At 38.7% G+C, this 22362-nt stretch overlaps 1 protein-coding gene and 1 pseudogene across 3 annotated transcripts in view; both read left to right on the top strand.

The window, feature by feature from the left end:
• The window catches only part of LOC129769558 (protein still life, isoform SIF type 1), a 371458-nt gene that overhangs the window by 242439 nt on the left and 106657 nt on the right, over positions 1 to 22362 (top strand). The window lies entirely within an intron of this gene.
• On the top strand, positions 7763 to 7935 carry LOC129772210 (U4 spliceosomal RNA; annotated as a pseudogene).

The raw sequence follows: 22362 nt of genomic DNA, 5'->3' as shown, positions 1-22362 counted from the left end.
GGATTTATTTTTATATCCTTGGATGCAAAAAAAAATTGGCTTGACAGTTTTATCAAAAAACGTTTTCTCGGCCAATATTTCTTAAGGCATCTGAATTGTCTAAGGCAGGTTCTTCTGTTGTTTAAGTTCAGCATCTCCTAAGCATCTTTTATGATGGATTTCAGCATTCAGTGTTTGCTGTATATTGTATTATTAGAATTCATATTGTACAAATGTTTGTGTACAATTACAAATTTAATTCGTTTATTTTTTTGTTTTCCGTCTATTAGGAAAATGCACACTATACAACGTCCCATGGTATTTACGTGTTGCAATTATGTGGACAACCGCAAAATTCAACTGAGCTGAAGAGCTGTTCCAAATGAGCAGCTCACTTGTATGAGCTGAACGGCTCTGAGTCGCTCACCATGATGAGCTGATTTGCCCATCTCTAGTGCACTGTGAAACGTGTGCTATTAAAGGTTTGTTCCCACCTCACGCAACATCAATGCTGAGAACGACTCACACTCACAGCTGTAACTTCACGTCAAACCGTCTATTGTCAATTATTGTTTCGCATTGACGTTCGCTGACGTTCCGTCACAAGAGAATATTCTGCATGGCGTCATTGTTCTGTAAAATCACCCTGTGCCCAATGGAACACCTTTACTGCATGCCATGTAAAACAAGAGGAAAGAAACAAGAATTTTGAAATCAACGTTCATACAAGTGTAACGTTGATTATGATGGCTTTTCGACCAGACTGTGCTTCATGGGCTTCCGCGTTGCATTTCCCTTGTTCCACGGTAGTGGAAGTGTTCGTTTCATTGTGTTCTCCGCTTTCCGATGATAGCAGTGCAATCAGTCTCATTTATTACCATCTGCGAATTCCGTTTTCAATTCCCTGGATAACTTATTTCTACAAAATATCGATATGTATTCACAGCACAGCATATATTTCGCGAAATTATTGAAGGATCAAATCGAATCCTGTTTCAACGATGACGGATGGCAATTGTGTGCACATTGTAGCACCGCACCACGCCCTCGCACCACCAGAAGATGCCTATCAACCGTTGCATTGAAACGCTATAATTCTATTCAAATCCAATCTTTCACCCACTAACCGAAACAGCACCGCGGGAAAGGTGTTGTCGTGATGAATGTAAAGTGCTTCTGCGCTTCCACTAGTGTTACTACAAATTGCTGTAACTGACACCGCAATCCTGCCTTCCGCCTTCACAAATGTGTATGTATGTAACTGCAGCAGCAGCACCAGTGTGCACGACGGTCAATATGCTGCTACAATGTTCGCCAGCGCTATGACCTGCGCGCAACTTGACCCCACCAGGATACTGAGCAACGGAGAAGTCGGAGAAAACGCTTGAACAGCGCTCCAGCGAGGCGCCAAAGTGATAGAAATGCTAGTTTCTATAGCTTTACCGGGAGCGCAGCATGGGCGCAAGTGGGAATGACGCGGCATCAGCAGCCGTAACCCGCGCTGAGTAATGGCACCGTAAGCTGTGACTATAGTTTATGGGCTAGTAGAGGAACACGCTTGATACGTTAGTAAGAATACCGTTTGTGATGATATGAAGGAGCTGCGTGTGAAGTGAAAATACTTCCGTCTCCAGCTTTTTGAGTCAGACTACAGCGAAAATACCCGTGGAATGCTTAGAAGCATTATATATTCATGAACCGTTATTTAGAAAATTTGTCACATCCAGCTCGCAATTATAATTATTCAATGCAAAACACGGCCATTCTTCCTGGAAACAATTACCAACGATGCAGAATGTTCTGACATATCAAAAGCATGCATAAATCATTTCTTTCTCTCTGATTAAGCTGGCCACAAAATGAATGATTACCACCTACAACGTGAACAAAATTATTATTTATTCGCATGCGTCTTTTTGCTAAATTATAGCAATGGCCTAGATATTGGGAATTACATATTCACTATTCAGCCATTCCATGTCAACCAGATATAGCGGTTCTCAGATTTTCGTTAAAATTGATAGTTTTTGTCCTTATCGCAAAATATTACACCCGTGTTTTTTTAATTCTTTTTTTAGGGTGCCCATTTCCATTTTAGGGTGATCCGAAAATCAACTTTTTCCCCTTTTTCCAAAAAATGGTTTTTTTTTAAATTCATAACTTTTGAACTACTGAACCGATTCAGATGATCGATACATCAAATTGAAGTCAATGAGCTAGGGAAAGTAGGTTTTGTATTCATAATTAACCCCTTCCCGTATTAGTTAATACGTCACACATCAAATGATTTCACTAGCCTGCTGAGCGTTCTAGCGCCCTATGTTATTCAAGTAGTGGAGAGGGAGGCAAGTTGGCGACGTTAAGCTTTGGCGAGCCCTGGATCTTGGAATAATTTTTTTTTTTAATTTTGATGCTGATTCATATAGCCTGAAGTATTTTCTATCATATTATCTATTGGATGGGCAAAAAAAACTAAAAAACATGTCCACCCAAAATCTTTGCGCAAAAAGCGTTGAATTCGCCATCCTGCCTCCATATGGTTTGGTCACCTAAAAATTGACAAAATGTAATAACAATTGTTTATTTATCCTTGGTTGGAACAGTGGAAATGCCACTTTCATCAACACTGTAAATGTCACACGTAGGGAAACGATACTGAGCTCGTATATCTCCCAAAGTTCGAAAAAATAAGTCACAATTTTCTTTATTGAACGCCATTAATCGAGCCGCTGAGGTGTTTTCTGGCTTTCTCAAAGATAGCTTATGAGCCTTCATAAACATTTCAACCCATGTCCGTCCAGCGCATGTTCCTTTGAAAGGGTGCTCTATGCCACTTTTAACCGCAAACGAATAGGCAATTCTTCGAAGCTGGACCTGAACGTCGCTTTAAAGCGGCCTTTATTGGACGACGTAACATGAAATTGATACAGATTTTATATTTCTTGCATTAAGAACATGGAAACGCAAATGCTGAATTGAAAATCTAACCTCCATGTCTGGATATTTTCGTCGATAGCGTCTCAAAGTTGGTTCTGGCACACCGAACTGTTTTGGAACACCCAGAGCAGGCAAACCTTCTTCTATAGCTTTCATAACATTCTCCAAACTGGTGTCCGACCAATATTGGTCTCTTTTTCGCTTATAAGTTCTAACCATCTGCAATAAAAACCCAAAAAATAACAAAATGTTGCAGTTCGCCAACTTGTTCCCAAGCGACTTTTTCAATAAAAAAAATCTAGCTGATAAAATTCATAGAGTACCTTTATCATGTATAAAATTGTTTTGAAATTTTAACTTTTATCATAAAGTGGATAATGAAATTTGAAAAAACGGAAAAAATAACAAAATCACGATTTTTCTCATTTTTATTTTAGACTTTTTTTTGTGATAACGTTTTCGGCAGAGTTACCGAGTTCAAAGTTTGGCCTTGTTATGATGCATCTTCAGTAAAAAGTAGGTGGCGCTACCTTCATTACAATGGGTTAAATTACCGATTCGTCATCTTGCCTCCCTCTACCCTACCCACGAGAGACACGATGTTGTACGGGAAAGGGTTAATAATTGTATGTTTTTTTCATGGTTTACTCGGTTTAAGATAGAGGACGCTATATTTTTTTATATTTTTTCTCGAAAGCTGAGGTTTTTTTTACAGAACATATCCAAACATCAGAAAGATGTTTTACTTTCGTTTTTGAGCTAACGCGGTTTTTTACGCTCGAAAAAACCTGGGTGTAAATTAATTGAGTTTTCTTCTAGATGTAAAAAACACTTCATTCAGATGAGAGTGATTTTCGAGGAACTTCGTTTTCGTTTTGACGTAAAACACACAAAAGTTTACAAAATTTGCGAAAACTTGTTCTAATAGCTTAAAATTTGCTTGAAAATAGGCTAATGAATTCACAAATCAGTATAAAAAGTGGTACCCGTTCGGAACTCTATTTCAAGAACGTCGTATGATGTTTGCTAAAACGGATACTGTCTGCTGAGGAGCGTCGCACGAAAATGAAGTGCCTTTGTCAAGACTGGTCGAGAATAAGTTTGGATTGAGTAATTCTCAAGGACCCTTCTAAGCGCTAGAGACGAATGAACTGCAAACGTTTAGAATTTTTATAATTCAACAACAAGAAGAAGAAGACGAGGAAGAAATCCATTTAGTTATGATTACAAAGTGACATGAAAATGGTCTCACTAGCCCGCCAAGCACTATATTCTTCTCTCCCAATCCCATTTCTTGCCGCTGTTCTATTATCGAATGCTCACGAATGCCGCTATCGACGGATGATTCCAACTTTCGGATGTTGGATAGGGAGTATTATTTGGACTGGGTATTTCCGAGTAGGAATCGACTCCTTCTTTTCCGGCTAAACGAAGTGGTATGATAATTGAAAGATGAAATGTCTAAGAGTCATATGCTTGTTACATATCTATTGCTAAGCCAACGCTAGTCCTACGTCAACTTTGCGGTTATATTGAAGGTATAATCCACTTTGAACTATTGGAAGAAATTTTTGAGGTCAATAAGTAACAAACTTCACTCGAAGACTTTTTATCTTTCGAATGAAGTGATTGTCATGCCAATTTGATCAGCCGGAAAATATGTATTAACCCCTTCCCGTACGATTTAATTTTCAAAAGAGCGGACCAAATGCAAACGCTTCGATGGGTCACGCATCGAGTAATTTTACTACTCTGCTGAGCGTCTTAGCGCCTTGTGCCATGCAAGCGCACCACGAAAGATGCTCGATACGTTGTACGTTTTGGCACAATCAATTCATATCGAGTGAGACTCGATGTTGTACGTGAAAGGGTTAACGCACAAAATCTCATATCCTAAACGTAGCATTTTCGTTTTCAAAATTTTGAGCTTACACCCCAATACAGAAATGAAAGACGAAGTCAAAAGTCTAAGAGGGTAGGAATAGCCTGAAAACTTTTCAAATCAAATAAAGGCTAATGGTCAGTATTCATTTCTATCTCTTCAAAACATTTTTTTTATCTATATTGTTTCATATCTTGTATCCATGAGTCAATTGTTAAACCTTATTTCAATTATAGCTGAGATCCATCAAAATCACCATCGCTCTATTTTCGAGGGGGCGGTAACATCTCTTCGCTATGATACTGTCGGTTGTTATTTGGCGACAAAAGTTGCCCCGATTCCCAAGTTTGGTACGTTTTTCTCCGTCAGTCGAAATTGATATTTGCTAAATTTTCATCCCAATCAATAGCAGCTGCCAATCGCCTCGGTTGAATCAACAACATCGACATGGCGGCTTCGCCGCTAGCTAACGCCATCCGAATGCCACCGACCATCCTCCCACCCAACCACCAGCTCGCATCTTGTTAAGGAGAGAAGGATGATTAACTTTTCGACCTTCGGGCTACACAAAAAAAAGGTGACTCTTATTTGGTTATACCATCGCTGGCTGTAGTCACATTTGCTCCCAGCACATCACACCATTCCGAGAGGCTGCGGTGCTGCTGCTGTGCGTGATTGGAGGCTGAAGGTTTAGCTTTCATCCTCTCCATCCTCTCGGCTGGGTTGACAAACCAAAACCCACCAATGTGGGCGATTCCCGTTTATTTGTCGTTTCTCAGACAGCTGATGGAAACGATTTGGCGCGAGTTTGAATGGCGAAGTGTCAATGACATTTTTTTTTTCTATTCGAGATTCCATTTACTGCTGGTTTCGTTCGCTGAACCTACGCAATACCCCGAGGAAGATTGCGCTAAGTTACGTATGCTGTTGCGTAAAATGCGATTAAGAAGAATTAATATCCGTGGGATGAAACCCACCCCTCCCGGGAGGGGGAGGGTGGTGCCTTTGGGGCGAGAAAGTAAACTTTGGGTGAAATTAAAAGCGGTGGCAAAGCCGAACGAGGATCCTCACAAAAGTTCTGATTGGATGGGTCCCGAAGGTAGACGACACGGCACGGTTCAAAATCTTAGCAAAGTCGACTCATTTATACAGCTCGCTTATGTCAGTTTGTGAAGAAGTTTCTCGGTACCGTAAAAACAAACTTGATTGCGGAGGCTGATTATTTTTAACGACGGTGTTGCGAGGGTCCTTTCCTCCTCGGAGAAGATTGTCTGTTTCGTGATTATGATTATTTTTTTTCAGTTTTGAAGTTGTTAGGTAAAATTATCGGAAGAAGTTTCCGATTGCTTTCAATAGTTATGAAATATTGGTAATAAGAATTCAAAGTCGAAAAGTTGCACCGGTTTTTATCAGCATATCCAACCTCGAATCTAGGAAATATCATATCTCCCTTATTTGCAATGGCTACTAAAAGAACTTGCTTTATTTTAAAAGTTATTTTACTTAGATTCGGAACCTTAAAGATAGATAGTAATAGTATTTTTTATCCCATCAGTTTTATTTTTATTAGGCACATTTGGCAATTTCGCTGTAACAAAGCCGAATTCATTCGTGTACATTTTTTATCTTAAGATAACTGTTGTTGTATATAGGGTTGGGCAAAAAGAAATGTCGTATTTCTGATCGAAATTTGACGCTTTATTTAACATACTTAAAATTATCCAATTTAAGTCAAATATGCGCCGTTTTGTTCGCAAATTTGTTGCCATTTAGAAGGCAACTTCAATATCCCCCCTTCTAACTCCCACCCCCCTCCCCCTCCTTATTTGCAAAAAACTCAGGCAGCCAGTTTTCGCAAGCCTCTTTTGAGGCCAACTTAGTATCACAAAGAGCGTTTTGAATGGACCGGAAGAGATGATAATCACTTGGAGCCAGGTCCGGACTATACGGTGGGTTTAAAAAGACATCCCATCCGAGCTCCCGTGGCTTCTGGCGGGTCATCAAAGGTGTGTGAGGCCGAGCGTTGTCCTGGTGGAACAACACCATTCCTATTGATCATTTCTGGCCGCTTCTGATCAATCACCTGCTTCAAACGGTCAAGCATCTCACAGTAGAGAACCGAGTTGAGTGTCTGGCCATAGTTGAGCAGCTCATAGTGGATGATTCCCTTCCAATCCCACCAAACACACAGCAAAACTTTCCTGGACGTCAATCCGGGCTTGGCGATGGTTTGGGCCGGCTCACCGCCCTTCGACCACGACTTTTTTCGCTTTAGGTTGTTGTACGTGATCCACTTTTCATCACCAGTCACCGTCTTCTTCAAAAATGGGTCGAGTTCGTTCCGTTTCAGCAGTGCTTCACAGGCGTTGATTCGGTCTAAAAGGAAATTGGAATGTTTCCCTAACACAGACTTCAAAACCATGGAGCCAGGGGAAATTGGCATAGCAAATTAAATGCAAGCAGAGGGTGCTTTCGTACTCGTTTGCGTTTCTGCAAATCGGAATGTTTCCTTAACACAGATCTCAAAACCATGTTGCCTGAGAAAATTGGCATTGCAAAATAAATGCAAACTACGGGTACTTTTGTACTCGTTTTCATTTTTGCAAACCGGAATGTGTTTTCCCAATAGATTCCGAAGCCAAGAAGTTGGGAGAATCGGCATTGCAGATACATTCAAGTCGGCAAAGCATTTTTACACTCCGGAATTCGTTTTGCTATCACGGTCTACAAAAGCGGGTACAAATGCAACGCTTTGGCTCAATTATTCAAGACTCCATTGGAAAATATCCCTTCATGTCGCCAGCTCACTGAACTTCTACGCACACCGTTTGAGGATTAGGCAAAATGTTGAAAACTTTTTGCTGCCATAATAACTTAAATTGGGATTTGTGTGCAATTGGATTCGTAAATAGTGTCATTCATTCACTAGTTTAATCAATAATTTAATCAATACACACAAAAGATAACTCTGCGCAGCGGCGATATCGTATCCAATGAGGAACATCCGAGGTGCGATTATTGCTAATTGAAGAAAAACAATTGATTGCTAAGCCAACGGCAGTCCTACGTCAACTTTGCGGTTATATCATTGTCATAACCCATCCATAGTTTTTTGGAATCCAATCTTCTGCAAATGGTTCCAAACGGTTTTATGGTCTATACCCAGTTCCTGGCCAATCGAGCGATTGCTTACATGCCGGTCTACTTGGATTGGATTTCAACGATTTTATCGGTTTCCACGACGATTGGCCTACCAGTACGGCGTGTATCTTCGACACCTTCGGCTGTGCGAATCGTTACAGTATCGGGTCCATAAACTACACGAATTTTTTTGGCCGCCTTCGTTGCAGTTTTACCTCGCAGGTAGTAGAAATGTAAAATATGACGAATTTCTTGCTTGGTGGACTCCACATTTGACGCGCTATAACTTGAGACTGAAAAGAACAATCACAACACTGTCAAAATGACACTTGTAGCACAGATTGTCGTCTTTAAATAGCCGTATAGTATGACCCGATGCGATAAGTACAACACAAGATATATTTAAGTGTTGCCATATATTGACAATATACGACTTTTTTTTCCCAATCCAATATTACACTGTTACCATTTGAAGGCGTAAGAGTATTCATATCCGTCGATAAACATTTGTTTTTATCTATTACACAGTAGCCGTTCAGGCTTGAGAAAATTCCTATTCTATCGATACACGACACATGTCGCCGTTTTTCGGCGTAAGAATATTTCTATTATTCGAATGTTCACAGTTGAACTGTTCACAGAAGGACTGTTGATACGAGTCTTCCATTGTTATGTTATTTATAGTGCAAATTACAAATGAAAAAAAAAAGTTCCAAATGAAAAAAAAATGCCTTGAATCTAAAAAAGTTGTTTCATAACTCAAAAAGTTGAAGAAAAAAATCTTGTTCGACGTTCAACATTCAGACCAATTGCTCACTCATTCAGTTGTAGAATTCGCCTGAAACGAATAAAGTACGAATTGTGATTTCCGTTTAACGCTTACCTGCAATTTCGGTGAACTTTTTTCATGCAATCCAAGTGCACTCTCAACTGAAAAAAACAGTTCCTCAGAGTATTCTAAACTACCGACACAAAGCAAATCTGCAGTGAAAATGAATTTATGATCTGCATATTTTGTGTATGATTCTCCAATGCAAATGAAGGGGAGCTTGTTCAGTTTTTTTATTAGAAATAATCCAGTACTTCGCTCATTTTTGAGTCCTTTTATATATTCCAATTTCAACAGCTTTCTCACAGCAGGAACGTGAACCATACTACCAAAAAAAAGCATTTTTTTCGTAAACGGCATGAAATTATTGAAAATTTATAGTTTCAAAAGCTGGTTTTTCGTTGAGAGCACTCTCCAAAAATAGATCATCAGAAGCGTCATGGAAATTCCATCATACTATCATTCTTCAGTTCTAGTAAACGGTTGAAAATTATTGCACATCACATTGAAAATTAGTTAAACGCTCTGTGCTCTCCGTGTCGGTGGCCACGGTTCCCTCGAAAAACTAAAAGGCCAACACACAAAAAAACAACTACAACTAGAATAAACTTCCACTCCAGATGCCCATCCGTTAGTGAACAGACGTTGGTGGCTATGAACCCAAAAAAAATATAAAGCCGAGAAGCAACATCCACACCGACAGTAATTCCATGAGCATATATTGGCTATCTGCTGTGTAATATATGTTTGGGGGAGAGGAAAAAGTCTCACCGCATTCTTAGAAATGCGAAATCTCGTTAAAAATAAATCACGTAACCGTTAACCGAGCCGAGAAATGGCGAGAAAGCGAGGACCAGGGCGGGATCCACTTTATCGCTGCCAGTTGGCTACCACGACGGACTTAGGACCGTGAATAAATGCTGCCCTCTGAGTGCTGGACAGGGAATGCTGTAGCCATAGATAACAGCCGGTCCCACGTTCAGACGGAGTTTCGGAGGGCTGGGTCGGTCTGTGTTGGCTAGTTTTCGTTTTTATCTGTCTTGCTTGACCAGGGCGACGCTATTTGCCGCATCTGTGCTGCCGAATGACGACGTCGGAGGCGGGAAGGACCAAGGACCTCGAGAGTCGTGCCGTTCTGTTTCGTGTCCGTGCTTTGTGTTTAGTCTGATCGAATGAATAGATAGTATTTCTTTATGTCAAACGCCACAAAAGGATCCAGCGGGCAATAAAAACTTCACGCGTTCGCAACTGCAGATGGGTTAGAGCGGTATGGTTTTTAAGCTCCCCCATTTGGGGTGGTCCCTCAGACTTTCATCCGGCTGAGACCGACAGATGGATGGTCGTTGGGGAATGATTTATGCTGAAAGAAAGAAGAATGCTGCTGTTTGTTGTTGTCTTAAGCAGGATCGGTTACAAAAGCGATTTCGAGGAGCATTATGAAAGCAACACGCCTTAATAAATTTCGCTCAAACGTTTTGGCCTAATACGTTAAAAAAGTTTATGTAATTTAAACGCAATGCGGGTTTTAGGCACAATGCGATTCAGTTTTTGAAATTCGAATTTGTTAGAATGTTGAGAAGCTTTTTAGAGTACAGTTTTCTACGATTATTATCGAACTTAGAGTTTTGTTGAATTGTATTAAATAGCAAAATTAAAGATACCTTTAATTTAGATATTTCTGGTACAATTTGTGATGAAGTGCTCCCCTAATTTACTCAAAACTTTCGATTGTCTTGAAGAAATGCCTAAACGTCTCAATATGAGTAGTTGAGGAGTTTTAGAGATATACATTCAGTCAAATATATACCGGGAAATAAGAAAAACTCACACCCATGTCTTGTCGTCAGTAATTATGCGTTGGATGAACATGGAATCTGAATCTTCTTCTTCAGCCCTTTATTGAATAAATTTTTGAAAAAAGTGAGCTCTTTTGGCACTGGTCGTGCTGCGGCTTTTCTCATGCCCTTAACATCAACCAAATATGGCAAATGGCCTCTTGAGTGATCGCAATCGAATTCAATTTTCCTGCCTAAATCTGAAATTGTTTGATAAATACTTTTTAAACTACGATTCGATACACCACAGCTATTTATGGAAAAAAAAATTATGGCTTTATTTTTCCCAAACGGATCACATCCTATCAAAAAGTAGCTAAAAATTATCAATAAAACACAACATATTCAGTATTTTTTTCAAATTTTTGTGTGGGCTTTCTGAGAAAATACATATATGACAGAGAATAATTCAACCATCAAAACATTTCTTAAAAGTATTTGTCGAAATCGATTTCAGTACTCGCCGCTAGTTTATCGTCTTACGTCTTCAATCGACTAAAATGACAACTCGGAATGGTTGTTTGAAATGTAGAGAAAAAACTATCAATAGTCAAAGCCATATCACGTAAAATTGGTGGTATCTTGTGAGTTGATATATTATCGTGGTGCGAAGTCCCTTAGTGCCCAATTGGCCCTTTTCGAATAGTTTGCTATTACAGTGCCCGTGTAGGTCCCCTATAATATATATTTTTTAAATTTCTGATCTCACGAAAAGAACTTAGAGTCGATTGGTTACTAAAACTAACCAAAGTGAACAGGAAAGGGGTTTTTCGGAGCCACATAGGTTGCGAGTTCGCTTACTGAGCGATCGATCGTGAGTTCAAAGCACAGGGCCTCCAATTGACCATTATTGTGTTGTTATAGAATAACTACAACAATTGCAACCACGCAACATTCATCATGCAAACTCAGCTGTTGCGAAAGCTCTGTTTGCAACGAGAAAAAAAAACCTCGGACTGTTGTGCTATTAATAACACACCAATGATCATATCAACTGTCTCCGCTGTCCGGTCTGCTGAACAATGAAAGATGGAATACTCTTACGCCTTAGAACGGCTACCGTTAAATTTACAATTTATAAAAGAAGTAGCGGTAAGTTGTTTTTTTTTCAAAAATTAATGCTTTATTCTGCAAAAATGGTTATATATTTAATATTCAAAATATTGCCCATCGCTAGTCACAACTTTCTCCGATCTTCCTGGCAATTCACGGATCCCTTTGCGGAAATAATCGGCCGGTTTATCGGCTAACCACGAATCAATCCAATTTTTCAACCAGGCCATGTTGCATCGATCGAAAAAGGTAGTAATCGAGAATTCGACGGATGGGATAGGACTTCCCATTTCAGCGTTTCCAAGTATGTTTTGACCGGTTTCGCGACATGCGGCCGAGCATTGTCGAGCTACAAAATAACTTTATCGTGTCTTTGCTCGAATAGTGGCCATTTTTCCTTCAGTGCACGGCTCAAACGCATCAATTGTCGTCAGTAGAGGACCCCGTAATGGTTTTATTCGGTTAGCAGCTCATAGTACACCACCCCCAGCTGGTCTCACCAAATAGATAGCATAACCTTCTGACCGTGTATACATGACCGGAGTATCCAAACGTTGCACGACGTTTAGGATTGTCGTAATGGACCCACTTTTCATCGCCAGTAACGATTCGATGCAAAAACCCCTTTCTTTCTTTAATGCCGCTGGAGAAGTTGTTCGCACGTGAAAAAACGGCGTTCGACGTCTCGTAGCTTCAATTCATACGGCACCCAATGTCCTATCTTTCGGATCATTCCCATTGCTTTTAAACGTTCGGATATGATTTGCTGATCTACTCCAAGAGTACCTGTAAGTTCTTGTTGCGTTTGTGACCAACTAGCGCCTCCAATTCTTCATCTTCAAACTTTTTTGGTGGTCCGGTCCGGTCTTCGTCTTCCAAGTCAAAATTGCCACTTTTAAACCATACAAACCTCGTCTGACACGTTCGCTCAGTTAGGGCATGGTCACCATAAACTTCCACCAAAATGCGATTACTTTTCGCAGCTTTTTCTTTATATTGAAGTAACGGAATAACTATCAATAATTTTTTTTACATTTTCAATTTCTGGTACATTGGAATGTGTCGTTGCATAATTTGTCGAATGGTTTACGTGTATAACTCATAATCCCATATTCAGATTTTTTTATTTCATTTTTTTCACGTTATCATGAGTAGAGGGACGAACTGCAGGAAAATCTTCCCCCAAATCTGGACAGTTATTTCAATGCAGCTTTCCGAGTTTTTCAGCAATTTGGCACACAACATTCCATTTGCAGTTTTCATTTATTTTAAAAATCGCAAGTTGACATCAACTGAACACAGTAACAGACTTTTAAAACGATCAATTACCGGTGTCTTTTTGGCAGTGTGTCAATCATGTTACGGGTTTGCTCCATCTGACTAAACAGTTACAGAAGAATACTATCTCAAAATAGTGAAGCTGTTGATGACCCATATCACTAATGTGTTCCGGATCACCGAGGGAAAACTACTATATAATACTCAACTTAATTCTTCGGATTATAATAAAAAAGCGTGTGACTTGTTTGGGAGTCCAAGTCGGAAAGAAAAACTTTATTCCAACTAACTACTTTGACAGCAGTATGTTTATCCCGCTGAATGCTGAATACACGAATAAATGAAGTTATCTGAAATGTCTGTACAATATACTCATTTTATAGATGTTCGAAAACACTCTAAAATTCGACTAATCTTAATTCTAATGCAATATACATTAATCACAATCTAGAAAGTTGGGATTATATGTCCTGAATCATCCCCCGTATTCTTCTGATTTGGCACCATGTGATTTTTATCTTTCCCCAAAAATTTAAAGAACGTACTTTGACAACAGTGACAAAGTGTAGAATACCATGATAATTTGATACACGCGTTTGAATCACTATTGCAAGAGACAAAATCAACAAATATTGAAATTTAAATAACCCATTTGAGCAGAGATGCCAACCTTCCTGATTTTTCAGGATTTCCCGGACTTTTCGGCACCCTCCCTGATATCCTGACGAACACTCAATTTACCCTGACTTTTCTGAAATGAACCTGATTTCCTGATTTGATTTTTGTACTCTTTACATTGGAGTAGTGCGGTGCACAGGTGCGCATTGACCTTCTTGAAGCAAACAAGCATAAAATTTCGTCAACAGCGTATTCGTTTGATACATTATCACACCAGCAGCTCACACATATAAAAAAAGATATATTTCATGGAAGTGGCAAAAAATTGATGAGCTAAAAAGAGTTTTGCGATATTTTGATCTAATTTTTTCAGTTTTGGAGATGATGATTAACTTACCTAAAATAACTGGAAAGTCGAAACTACACTGTCAATAAAACCTTCATTCTATAGTAGATGATAGTGTGTTTTCTTTTTTGTGAAAAAGTTCAAGAGCTTTTTTAAAAATTCGATTAATTCAAAAATTGCTTGTGGGGCAAAGGTGCGCAGTGGCTGCGGGGCAAAAGTTCGCATCAGAATTTTGCTCTGAAAAAAAACTATAAAACGTTTTAGACCAAATTTTTAACGGGACCCACAAGAAGAATACTGATTTGAAGAAATGCGCTCCAGAAATGCTCGAAATGGTCCGACAGAGGCTTCGGAAGAGAGTCTCGGAGAGAGCGTCGGATTGTGGTAGATATTTCTGAACCAGTTCGATATTCTGAATCAGCTCTGAGGAAGAGGCTCATATCAGTTAGTGACTAATGATTCGAATCTTCTTATATTGGTATTTCTACTTCTGCTGAGATGTGCCAGCGAGCACCTAGGGCGGTTCAGTCAAGTATTTACGAGTGAGCAGCTTGAGGATCTGGCGGACCACCGCAGATCATTGGACAAAGCTTTCTATGTTATGACTCTCAATGATTAAGTCATCTTGCGTGTGATTTTGCGGGAGCCAACAACCTCCAGCACGAATTGAACCAAGTTGCAAAACTGGCAGGAAGAGATTGCGATTCTAGCTTCTCTTCAAACCCCACAACAGCGCAACGAAGCACTGCGGGGGGCAAAGGTGCGCTTCGGTCTTCGCCCGAAGAAAGATCATCTCTGTTTCTGGTAGGATATGGAATGTATTCTGTATTATGAGCTACTACCAAGCAACCTGTTTCTCAGATGACGAAAGATTGTGGAACAGAACTATGGATATAAAATTAAATTATAATGCTTTGATTGCAAATTACGTTTTTGTTTTTCCATAAATCAACATTAACTTTTCGGACAACCCAATATGAGCTATCCTGATTCATCCTGATTTTTATTTTCATTCTTCCTGATTTTTTAAAATTATAGATGGCAACCCTGCCTTCGAGAGTTAGTGTGTTTATTTTGTGTCCATTTTTCTAAAATTTTGTTTCAGAAGCGTATTTTCCATGATACCATGATACCATGGTTGAATAACGTCATGACGAACCTATTAATTATTGGTTATTAAACGGCAGCATGATACAGTGTGGGAACAGCGAGAAAATGTAAAACTTGACAGTTTATAAAAATGTTTGATTCAAACTCAGATCCTTAGGTGTTTTTTAAAGAAATAAGCTTTAATCATGACAGAAGCACAATAAATCAAAGAGTTATTTATGCCATGTATTGAAGTAACGAAGAAAAGAAATCACAGTTCGATGCAGTATCTGCTGAGCAACTTCTCCTTAACTTTAAACAAGCCAGAAAAGATTTCTTCTTTGCAATGATGCAAAACTTTCGAACGTTTATGCTTGAACAATAATAATGTTCAAAACTGTTGCGGAAAAATGTGTTTCAAGTAGCTCTTGGGAAAGCCCTCCATATTTGTTCTCAAGTGCCCATGTTTCGTAAAAATCCATCCTGGTGACGATGTGTATTAACAGGTTTTGTGTGTACTAAAGCTACAATAGGTACTTGAGTTTTGCATTTTTGCTGTTATCACTGTGCATTTATTTATTTTTTCTTGTTTTGTGTTGCCCGTACAGCAAACATATTGAATACTGGAGGAGCAATTTGGTGTTGGTTCTCCCTTCAATCCGAACGATCCTCAGCGGGGATGTTGAGATCGATACGATCTGCAGGATCACTCTCTGCCTTCCTATACATCGTCTCTTTATAAAATACATACATATTGAGCCTCACGCCACAACGAAATCAAATCAGAGTCTGGCAAACAGGAAGCGACACCGTTGTCTATTTTCGCCATCACCAAAATGAATAGATCTATTTGAAATATGAGGAAAGAAATGCGAACTGAACTATTTCCAGTCGTGGCGTTTTGCTACCATTCCCGAAATCGAGGATTAAATTTTCACGAACTTCAGATTGACGACAACAACTTGTCTCCCTTCCTGTATGACGTTTCCAGCATCATGTGGAATAGAAATAATGGTCTAACACGGGAAAGACATGTTGACATTTTTATTTTCGGCGTACCCTATGCCAATCTATCAAATCAATCAACGATTATGTTCCTGTTACAAACCTTGGGCTAGGCGAAAAAGTATTGAATGCTAAAGAAGATCAATTCCGATTGAAAATCGAACATTTGTAGCGGGATGGGAGCACCTCCATCATGTTCTTATCGTCCAATAATCGTTCAACGTTCATTCTGACAAACATCGTTTTCCCAGAAAAATACAACGGCCTGCACTCGCCTGAAAATAAGTGAAATTGAATTTACTTCCGAGAAAGGTCAAACCTGTCCGAAATCGGGAATGGGAATGTGAAAATATCATGACCGTCAATCCTAATCGAGTCGTTTTCAATAGAAAATCCATGGTCGGAAAGTGGAACACCGACACTCTTCCATCCGAAACGATTTCGTAATAGGACATAAAACATAGTTCCATCAGATTGTGATAAAACTTTCCAATTGAGTTTAATTAAACGTCAACAATGGTTGCTTTAAAAACACAGCACCACAAATATTAAAATCTGCTCGGACTCTCCACTTAAACGAAAGCAACTCTGTCAAATCAGTACAGGGCTTATAAGAGGAAAGAACAGGAACCTGGCTTTACATCAACAAAAAAAAGCACAACTGGAGAATCCCAGCGGTGGAAAAAATCCACTTTCCCGTTTCCGCTCTAATAAAAATCGAATCTAATCTAAATTCGCACAGATCTCGCCCTGTCTCCCGACATTCGACATCGACATTCTTCTACAGCTTCGTTATCCTTTTCCTCGATTGGAAGCCGAGCTTAGGTATTTTTCCATTTTTCCTCTCTCAAGTTATTTCTATATTATTTGAAGTGAAAATCAATTCCTTCCGGTATTTATGCCAACCAGCAACCGTGCATCCGAATGTGCCGCCGTCGTTCTGCCGAATTGGCATTCATATCATTCTCTGGAGCCCCGAGAAAACGAGATTTGGTTCGTCGTCGCGTGTGATCGAACACTCCAGTCCACATTCACATACATGCTAGCCGGGTCGAGTTTAGTGCCTATCATCTCCACGTATCCATTCAATCGGTGCCACTCACTGGGTGAGAAGGATGCGATTTAGTTGTTGTTTCTTAGCTTGGCTCCATTTTTTTTTTCATTCTTATCATACAAGGACTTATCGAACGCCGCTAGTGTGCGTCGAATATGCTTGATATTATTCATGGCATATACAAGCCGTTGCCGCCAAGGGATCGTCGCCGGTAACCCCCCAACAACAACAACATTACACGAACCTATGCCATGGGCTTGGCGAAATATGTTGGTAGTGCCGGCGCACTGATTGATCATTTCTGAACCAATCTCGCCATTTGGCCTTTCTGCGGTTCTTTCTCCGTCATTTTTTTCACCGTTCATCTCGATAGCGTTATAACTTCTACTTATCGCTCAAAGAAGAAAAATATGATTCCTGTTAGGTGATTTTTCATATTATATTTTTTTCGGTTTGTCGTTCATTCTAGGGAAGTGTGGTACTCAACCGACCCTCTAAATCAGGGTTTCTCAAAGTGGTCGATATCGACCCCCTGGGGTCGACAGAAACGAAAATTGATTTTGGGGGTCGACGGGGTTTGAATATCGACCCCTATAAAATAACACAAGTTCTTATTTGATATATTTAAGATGATCCATAAGTTGTGTCACGTGAACCACTCTGTTTTATGAATGGCCAGGATTGCTACATTTTATCTTGTAAAATTTTCTGAAAAAAACTGTATATCTTTATTATTTACAAAACAGTCTGTATCGAAAAACTAACGGAAAAAATGGAAAGGAAGGTTTATTTTAATTTGGAATTTATTCTTCTTATTCATGGTTTGCTTATGTCGTATCAATACAACAAAATAAATCATAAAAAAAAAGTTTTCTCATAATAAATTGTATGATGTCTGTACATGGTTTTGTTGAACTTTGCTTTCCTTAAATTTTCCGTCAATTTCATCCTTGACGCCCCTCCTTGAGCCAGTACATAGTTCTTTGCTTTCAAAATAGAGTCCATCATTGTGGCCGATTTCAGAACTTGGTTTTGTTGGCATTGTGAAGCGAGAATTTTCACTCAACACACGCTGGCGAATGTGGAACTAACAAAAAGTGTCCCAAAAACATCTTCAGCAGGAATGGAGAAGTGAGGTGACCTTTAATATGATTCAACATTTTTATGAATCAAGGTACAGGGTTTTCCAACTTTAAATTCTGAATGTAAATTGAAATAAAACACACTTAGAATTCGAATTTCGATGAAACTTTTATTTCAAATTAAAGTTTGGTTTATGCCATTATGTGTGAAATACAACATCATTCAAATGTCCACCTAGGGCTTCCTCGCACACCTTGATCCGGAACAGGTAATTTTCGATGACTTTTCGGCACATATGGGGCGGTATCTCGGTCATAACTTCACGAATGTTCTCTTTGTGCACAAGATGAAAATAAAAAAGTAAAAAAAATAGAAGATGAAAAATTCGACAAGTAAAAAACGTGAACAGGTTCGTGCAAGACAATGTGTTTGAGCGTACGAGTCCTTCAGGCATGTTCAACATTTCTCTGTATTTTAAACATATACGCGATTGAACACGAAGGAAGCCATCATCAAGTTCATGTCCAAACATGCTCCTAATATTTTACTGAAGCTTGTTACCCTTAGATTACAATTTGATTTTTTTTTTAAATTATTTCAGGAATCTTGAGATGGGTCGCGAAGAGGGAAAAATGTTATTCAATTTATTATAGACCAACAGATATTCTCTCCAGCTGGAAGAGTCTGCATTACCCAGCAATGAAGGTCTGTTGTCAGGGTATGTTCGATATATGCAAGATGGGAATATGTGCCAAGGAATGATTTTTGCCACGTATATGAAGACCAGTGCTTAGAAATATCTCTTTCACATCAATCATTTCAGCTGGATTTCAGACCACATTCGATCATTATATCTTTGCATTCGGAATACTTGAAAATGAACCAACTCCAAACCTCACAAACCCAGCAAGCCACTCACAGTTGATTCATTAAGTTTCGTTCATTCTCTTTTTCGTTCTGCTCTGCGTTAACGGAATGTGAACAAAAGGAAATATCCCTAGTTTTGTCATTTATTCATATTAATATCAACATCGTTCTCGGACACTGACAAAACGATAAAATTCATCGAAGAAGATAAGGAAGTACGGGAAGGTGGGGGTAAACGGACATGTTAAGAAGAACTTCAATTATATCTTTGGATACCAATGTTTCCCAAAACTTTGATGCAGCTTCTTGCAATTCAATATACTGTTTTTCTACAAATATTTTACAAAAAAGTGTTTTTCATTGTTTTTTATTGAAATTAAAAAAGACCGAAAAGTACAACATTTTTTTCGATGCGGGTAATATGGACATATAGTGGGGGTAATACGGACAGGTTTGTAATATAGGAAGCGTACAGGATTACGAGAGGAATAATTTTATTCAACCAAGGTCTGAACTCATCACGAATGTCCGTTAAATGATGAGAAAATCGAATTAATCCACCTAGAAGTGACCTAGAAGTGAAATCGTGCTTTTCAGCTGTATAAACGGACAGATCCTCAACTTTTTTGCTTTTGTTTCCAGTCAGCTTCTAAACAGTCCACATTTGGCGATTTGATGTCCATTTATAGACGCTGGCCATTCCTTAGGAATACACTGGCAATTGTCCGTTTTACCCCACCAGTACCATTATTTCAATAATTTAAAATTTTCCACTCAAAAATGAATTTACTTTTCCGTACATACCTAATATCGCTTCTCTGTAAACTCACAAAACGAAATATAACCATCAGCGAATTGAATTTTGATATTAAACCACTCAAAATGGTTAATATCGAAGCAGCTAAAATCCTCACGCGGGAACATGTATGATATTCGGTTTTTGTTTCCCTTTTCCACTTTTCATTAGTATTCTTTGCCACAGGAGGAGTGTGAAGGAATCGACAGTGTAAGCCGAGGAAGAGGCTTTTTCAACCCATTTTAGGCCAAGCGTTCAAAAAATCGAACAGCAACTTAATCATTTTTCATGTCTTTGGAAGACAACCATATGGTAATGTTTTTGCACCAAAGGATAGCTTAATTTATTAGCTACCACTTACTATCTAGTTCATTCAATTTTGTATAACTTTATTGGGCAATAAATTCGATGTAAAGCAAGTTTTAAAGATTTAAAGCAAACAGGAAGGTGTTTTCAATTTCAATTAAAAAACCCAATAAAATACAAAAATATGTGAACTTTTCTAGAGTATTACTTTGATAAAAGAACATACATTGCGATATAGGGCCGAAATCATTCGATCGAGCCTCTTAAAAGAAAATAACAGCTAGGAAAATCGAATGTTCGAAAAATCGAACGTTGGCCATAACCAATATTTTTCTCTGCTGAATCAATAACAACACATCTAACCTCCGCAGCGCATTTTGGTTTGTTTACTTTCTAAGACGGAAGGTTTTCATTTCTTTTTGCATTTTCAATTGTGAATGTTTGCAAATATCGATTAATTTAGCAAATATTATTGAAAATCTGTACGATTTTTTGTCTGTAATAACTTTAAATGATTACGGCCCTCGTGTTCGTGTGTGCAGGAACTGGATAAAATGATCAGTACGTGTAACGAAAATTCTATTGAGATTGCCGGTGTGAATATCCTCCCGCCGGACCGAATAATAACCACCCAATCCTCAATGCCTTTTTTTTCGCATAATTTTGGTACTTTGCAGATTTTGGAAAATGTTCGATTTTTCGGGAAAAGGATAATTAGGAAGAAATGATTCTTAAGCACAAACATTTCTCCAAGGCCAACAATAAAAATAACAGCAAATGCTTTCGTTCGAAAGAAAAAACCTGCCAGTAATAAATTGAAATTACATGAAAGAAGAAATGTCACATCTCACCTTAGGCGGATCAATTTAAGTTTATACTTAGAGACCTCCATCCTCCTGTGCTCGCTCGTCCCGGAATGTAAAATTGATGCATTTATGAATACCGTATATTTGCTAATTGAAGTGACTTTCAGTTTGCAGTATGTTATGTCGATTATTCGAACAGTCATTTCCCAGAAAATGGAAGATGGGAAAAAAATTATTCTTGAACATTGGGGTTTCTTTGGCGTCAATAATCAAAAGTACACCAATGGCTTTCGCCAAAAAAATATTTTTTACAGCTTGGTCGTTAATGGGTTAAAGTGTTCAAGCAAGCAAGTTTTCCTTCTCAATTAAAATGGTTTCATTTTACATAGTGAATGCGAATATGAATATGAATTCCAATTGTTGCAAATGCTTCAAAAGACTCCAATTCCGAACACATAATTTTAAAAACTAAATTTACCGAGCATCTATGTCGCTTTGTCGCTCAATTATTTATAACATTGATGATCAGTAAATTTAGTATTTAAAATGAAGTGTTCGGAATTTGAGTCTGTTCGGAATATGGGAATAATTCAATTTTTTTTCGCAGCTAGGTCAAACTGTGCTATTAGAATGGCGGATGAAATTGACGAAGTTCGCTAGTCAGCTCGATTTTGCAAAATGTTTCCTCTCCGTTCAAGCCAAGGTAATCCTTAGCAATTTTTGTGAATGTGCGTGTATATCGTGCTCTTTTGTTGACATTTCCGCATGAACCACCGATTTGCGATGCCAATTCGGAGTAATTTCAGAAATAACTAAATGAGCAAGGCACTGTCTCAATGAGAAAATCACACTTTTATCGGGGTATTGAAAATGAACAGTCACAATATTCCTGACAATTCAATGGCAATGAATAAATGTGAATGAAGTCTCATGATTCAAACTTTTAAGAAAGCTCAGATAGAACAGAATGAATCTGAATGAACACATATGTTAATTTGTTTGACGTTGAATGAATTACAGCAGTGTCAAAAACGAAATAAACGCGTTACTCTGATAAAAATATATTTCCAAGCCCTAATAAAGAGTGATACCAGAGGAGAATCGATCGATTTTTTTACCGAAAAAGCTATTCCATGGAAGAACATTCATACTGATGGTGCTCTATCAATGGTTGGTCGTCATCGGGGTTTTACAGCTCACTCAAAGTTACAACTACGTAAGGTACTGGTACATTCACTGCATGATTCATAGACAGCATTTAGTAGCAAAAAATCTGAGCCCTAAATCGCATCAATCTTTACTCTATTTTATGAGTGCTATCAAAAACCTTCGAAGCAATTCTTTGAACACTCGATTCGCAGACAGGCTCGCTCAGCTATATGAGAAAAACGACGAAATATTTACTCGGTTATTTCTACACGCTGTAGTTCGCTCACTACCAAGAGTCTCTTGCATAGC

This window comes from Toxorhynchites rutilus, chromosome 2 (assembly GCF_029784135.1).
Source record: "Toxorhynchites rutilus septentrionalis strain SRP chromosome 2, ASM2978413v1, whole genome shotgun sequence".
NCBI lineage: Eukaryota > Metazoa > Arthropoda > Insecta > Diptera > Culicidae > Toxorhynchites > Toxorhynchites rutilus.
Note: the sequence above shows the minus strand (reverse complement) of the source record. Positions and strands in the feature narration are given on the sequence as shown.